This window comes from Crocodylus porosus, unplaced genomic scaffold (assembly GCF_001723895.1).
Source record: "Crocodylus porosus isolate Cpor-Errol unplaced genomic scaffold, CroPor_comp1, whole genome shotgun sequence".
NCBI lineage: Eukaryota > Metazoa > Chordata > Crocodylia > Crocodylidae > Crocodylus > Crocodylus porosus.
Genome location: NW_017728886.1, coordinates 116692293 through 116698100, shown reverse-complemented (window position 1 = coordinate 116698100; position 5808 = coordinate 116692293). Strand labels below are relative to the sequence as shown.

General features: G+C 45.5%; 1 long non-coding RNA gene across 1 annotated transcript in view; it reads right to left on the bottom strand.

The window, feature by feature from the left end:
* The window catches only part of LOC109324049, a 12175-nt gene extending 11630 nt beyond the window's left edge, over positions 1–545 (bottom strand). Inside the window, exon 1 of the long non-coding RNA XR_002104841.1 lies at positions 535–545. This is a non-coding gene — a long non-coding RNA (uncharacterized LOC109324049). The remainder of the gene's footprint in view (positions 1–534) is intronic.
* Between the last annotated feature and the right edge of the window lie 5263 nt (positions 546–5808).

Below are 5808 nucleotides of genomic sequence, written 5' to 3'. Positions count from 1 at the left end.
GCAGTACATTCGTTCACTCACTAAACCCCGATTAGAAGACCAATATATATGTGGCAATCCTGGGACATCTCTCTTCTGGGACAAACACAGGGACAATTTGTTCAGGGACAAATGCAACATCTCTTCCTTGCCTTTTCAAATTCAGTGAAGCTTTATGGCATAGGTTATAAATCATGTTTCCATTCCTTTCTTTTTTTTACACCAGTGTAAATGTGCTATCTGTCCAAAGTCACAAGACAGTTCATAGAATTATAGAAATGTAGGGCTGGAATGAACTTCAAAAGGTCCTTTCAGAGGCAGCATCATCCCTATCCAAGTCATCCTATACAGATTAATTGTCTTACCCAAGTATGTCAAACTCATCTGGCCCCATGGGCTGGATTTGGGTTTTTTAGCCAGTCCGTGGCGAGACCTGGACCAGCTACCTGTGTAGCACCAGGTTCATTCCAGGTGCAGCATGCACAAGTTCAAGGATTTGCTATGCACTTGACACACAGAACTGGCATAGGGCATAGACCTTGCACTGCAGGTAACAGGGATTTGGGTCCAGGCTGCATACATGTAGCCTGTATTCTGGAATCCCTGTGCTACATGCAGTGCCAAGTCCAGCTCATATGCCACACACAAAACATGCCCTGTGCCAGCCCTGTATGTCACATGCCTGGTGAGTACTGAGGCCAGTGTGTGCTGCATGCAATGTGTGGGTCTAGACTGGGCGAGTGCATTGCATGCTGTGTGGTGATGGGGGTGGTGCACAGTGCATCTGGTGCCCCACAAGACCAGCCCTTTTCACTGGTTCTGGCACTGTGTGATCTGGACTGACCCCAGGGCAACTCCGTTTTCCCTTTGCTCTAGCTCAGGTGTGCTAGCCAGCATACAGCTGTGTTCACACTCCATCTACTAGCATAGATTGGAAGTAATAGCCCAAGAATGGTGGAACGTCACACCTGGCCTGCTACTCACAATAGTCCTCCTTATGTTGCTGTAAAGAAATGTACCTGGGGCCAAACATGAAAATATAAACACTAGGCTGCAACTGGACCCTCAGAAATATAACTGTGTGCCATTAAAATACAAGTAATTTGTACAATAATATTCCACTGTGGATAAGCTACGTAGCTCCTAGAGTTCCCCTGTTCAATGATTTATAGATATGAGCAAGTAAGGATTTAAATATAAAGAAGCAGAGAAACTGATGATTTACCTCACTAGCCAACAGTATATTTTAACATGAGGGATGGAATATTTAGGGTCAGACTGCAAACCCACCGCTCACACAGGTAAGCATTTAATTCACTGACTTCAGTTGGGTTTATCTGTGTGAGTAACCACACACCTATGGTGATAAGGGGTTGCCAATCTGCTTCTCAGTCTTTTAAGATGTTTATACCGTTAAATGAAGAGTAGCAACTAATGATGTGACAGAAGTCTTTTGCACTGCAGTTGACAACTTGCCAGAAGGGGCTCGATTAATTACAGTGTCATAAGATAATGCATTGTGAGCCCATCCTAGGCAAATTGCTCTTCTTAGAGCCTGACAGTGTGTCTTTCTTCCACCTGTGTAATTTATGCTAAAATGTAACAGTCACTGGTAGCACACAGCGCTTGAAAATTAAAACTGCAAAATAACAGACACATGAAGAGAAGTAGGTTTCAAGCTGGAACTATTTCTCATGGATCATTATTAGGCTCATAGATCATGTTCACTGTTCTCAAACAAGGAACAATATAGAGCAAAAATCATCAGTCTGTGGCATAACTTGTATTTTGGATTCAATGTACAACTTGAACACTGATTGTGTAGAGCATTATTTTGAGTGCTTGGCTGATGGACTTGTTTTCCTTTGCACTGAGTAGGAGTTTAATGCCCATGCTTCCTCCCCACCTTTGACACTGACATTTCATCCTCTCCGCACAATCACCAAAGCCTCTCGTTCTCTCCTCTACAACAGGGGTTCTCAACCAGGGGTATGCTTACCCCCAGGGGTACTTAGGAAGGCCCTGGGGGTATGTGTGGGCAGGCAGGGACAGAGCACTGCCATCCACCACCCCATGCCACCTCCTTCCAGGAGCAAGGCTGAGGCGGGGGTGGGGGGCAGCAGCTCCCTCCTGCGGGCCACACAGATGCCAACCTGCTGCTGGATGTGGGGGAGTGGGGGAGTTTGCATGCAGTGGCCAGTGCCACCACCCACCACCCCAGGCTGCCACCACTCTGCATCTGGTCATGCACCATCCTCACCCATTCTGCATCTGGCTGCATGCCACCCTTTTCATCATCCAGCCATGTCACCCCCTCCCCCTCCACTCCATGTCTGGCCACCTGGGGTACACTTATTAAAAAAGGCTGAAATCCCCTGCTCTACAATATCTAAAAGAGAGACCTAGTTACGCTCAGGGCCTCATTACCCATCATCTGCCAATTCTGTCTTGTGTGGCCTCATCTCACCCTCCTACAGGTCATTCAGCTTGCTGCAATCCAGTAATTTTCCTTGCTTGCCTTCTGCCTCAGGTCAACCCTGGGTCCCCTATTTTCTTCTGCTGCCAATCTTTCATTTTTGTCTGCATCTTCAGGGCTCCACCCAATGCTTCCCTTGCTCAATTTTAAATTACTCTCTTTCTCTAAGAAGGGGTACTTTCTCAGGGTTCAATGAGCCCTTTGTCTCCTAGTACCTGTGGATTCACATTGCTCTCTCTACAGCAAACTGCTCTATGCAGATTTCCTGGCCATCTCCTCCTAAACCCTTACTATATTTAGTTATCTTTACACTGCTAGCTTGCTCTTCTCATTTTTGCATTAATACAGTGGCAATGGTATAGCAATAACTGTTATTATTAGGCTACAAGCACTTTCTGTTAAAGTCAGGGAAGGTTCTTTGAGTAGATGTGATATCTTTTATTATACTGACAGCATAGCTAGGAAAAAAGTTCTTAGCTAGGTTTCAGGTGCAGTCACTCTTCTTTAGGCATAGCAAGCCTCTGCTGTTCTGAGACTCCAAGGAATGGGAGAAGCATTCTGTGAAAGCTGCATTCAGCACTCTTAAGACAAACTTATTCTCTGGAACAGTTTTCCCCTCTGCCTCTCATCAGCCTTCCAGGCATGCTCTGTGTTCCCTCTCCTTTTCTTCCACCCAGGATGAGCTAATGTGGCTTACAGATGCCACAGCTTTCCTGTCCAGCAGTGATAATGGCAGGTGAGTCCCCCACTTCCTGTTCCCACTCCCCCCTGGGTTTTCCCTGCTGGCCCAGGGGCTCTAGCTGTAGGAAGCGGCTGTGCAGGGTGCTGGGCTTGGCAGGAGACAGCCCCCATAAAGTGGTTTAAGCTGTCCTAGCCAAAGGATTGAGTTGCCAATGTGTTGCCATACAATGGACCTCTTGCTGGCATACAATTGTTCAAAAAAAGAACAAAGAAGACCCCTCTGACCCCTGCAAAAAAACAAACAAAAAGAAAAACACCAAAAACTCCAAAACACTTAATATCCCTTTAATTAACAAAGCCAAGCCAGCAAATATCTGTACTGCACACTGATGCTCAGGCTTACAACCGTGTAAAATACTCACCAACCAAGACTAACAATATCCCATAGCTTTCCCATCTGTACTCTAGGTTTGAATGACCACAATTCCAGGGACAGTTTTAAAAAGAAAACAGTTAAGTTATCCTATGTTCACAGGTATTCAATTTTTTTTCTAAGTATCCCTAAAATAAAAACTGTCAAAGTCAGACAGTTGAAATCTATCACAGCTATAAACCTTACTAGTCCATAGTTTTGTTTTGGTGGGGTGGAGGGGAGGAATGTTGTTTTAAGAAAGTCTAAGAATCTGAACATTGTGATGGAATGTGTATTACAATATTTTATGAGCTACTTGCAGTGCAGTTTAACCTCTGACAATGAATATTAAATCCTCAGCTCAGTCAAGCAGCTTGGCTTGGCATCTCCCCTTTCCTTCCCTGCTCCATGCCAGTGATCCCCCCACAGTTCTCCCTGGTCTGTGGTCTTTCTCTTTCCCTACCCAACTCTGTCTCACCCCTCCCTCTACCATCAGCAGTTATCATCATCTCTTGCTTTCTTACCAGAAGGGATTACTGACACTTGGTATAGCCAGGTTCAAGACCAGACTTAGGGAAAATGGTGTCCTGGTTGAATTTGCATTTTGGTGCCCCTCAAAGTTCATAGCAGTATTGCTGGCAGAGGCAGGTGGGCAGGGGTCTCTAGCACAGTGTGGTGGGAAGGCAGAGCAGCATGGTACATCAGGCAGGCAGGTAGGCACCGCTTCTGCTGTGCAGATCAAGGCATGTGGACTGGAGCAGGTATCACACTGTCTGAATGTACCCAGCCCAGCTCCTCCCAAGCAGCAGCTGGAGGCAGTGGGGAAGCTGGGCTGGACACTACTCCTCTTGCCCAAGGTGGGGAATCAGCTGGGTACGGACAGAGCAGGGTGCAGGGAGAGTGTTATCCTGAATGTGGAATGATTATACATGTATGTGCATGTGTGTGTGGTGCCCCCTGATCACAGCACCCTGGGCGTTTGCCCACCTGGAAGGCTGGCCTTGGTCAGGTTGCAAGCACCTAGCCTGCTGCTCAGAAAGGTTGATCTCCACCACTCAGTACAAAAAAGGAACAAATTTGTTCAGGCCATTGATAGGCCAAGTGAGTGATGGGAAGGGAGTTCTTTATCGCTTTTTCCAATGTGTCTATCCAAGGGCTAATCAGAATTACACTAAAAAAATGGGAGTGGGGAAGGTCCCCTACCTAGTTTTGAACTAGACTCTATTCTGCCCTTTTGGAATGAATAGGAGTGCACAGAGTGTGGTACTAGTCAATATATGCAAGTAAAAATGGGGAGATGCACCCTGTTTTTGGGCAAGGACCATTGATTCGTGCATTAATTTGTTGAATGCTATGCATACCACCCGTCTGTTAGCAGTAAAACAACAAGACAGTGATAATTATAATATTATTACCCATATTCTTTGCCCACTAGCCCACAGCTTGCCTCTAACTGATTTACAAGTACATTAATTAATATTACCCTGTATGCCATAAAACCTTGAAACTACATCAGGACATCATGTGAGAGACAAACAGAGTCTATTTACAAAGGAACTTATTCCTTTGTGTGGCAACACACACACACAAGAAGCAGAAGAGTGCCCCCCCGTCCCAATAAAAGCAAAATAATGTTTCCCCAGCTGTGCATATGGGGACCATATGTTTGCACTGGTCAGCAAACGTACTACAAATCACAATCTCTCGGTTTCTCAAAGGTCCCAGAAAATTTTCGTTCCCATTTATAGCAGACAAAGCAAGAGGCAAATGGGGCTGGAAATGAGTTTCTGACCCTCTTCAGCCCTTAATAGAATCTGTTACTCTGAGGGGTTTTGCAGCATAAACACCCCTAACAAAAAGAACAGCAAAGAGGAAAGAAGCTAGAAACAAAGCAAAAAAACCCTCTCCTCTCATTGCAAGATGGAGACAGACCAGTTAAGTATTAAACTTACCACTGAACACTGCATTTCCTGCTTCTTCTCCCATTATTTCTCTAGAGCCACAGACATTCATTGGTCCCTCTGTGACGACAGGAAATGAACGTCACCTGCTACCTGTAGACATCAATGCGAAAAGGCTTTTTCTTACCAGAATGTCCTGCATGTATGTGTGGGAGGGTTAAGAGGTGGGTCATATTCAGATTCTGATGAGCAACTTGGATGAGAGATGGAACTGGGACTAGCTTCCCACATTAAGGACAATAAGAAGTCCTTTTTTAAATACATAGGGGGTAAAAAGAAGGTCCCGGGTAATGTGGGGC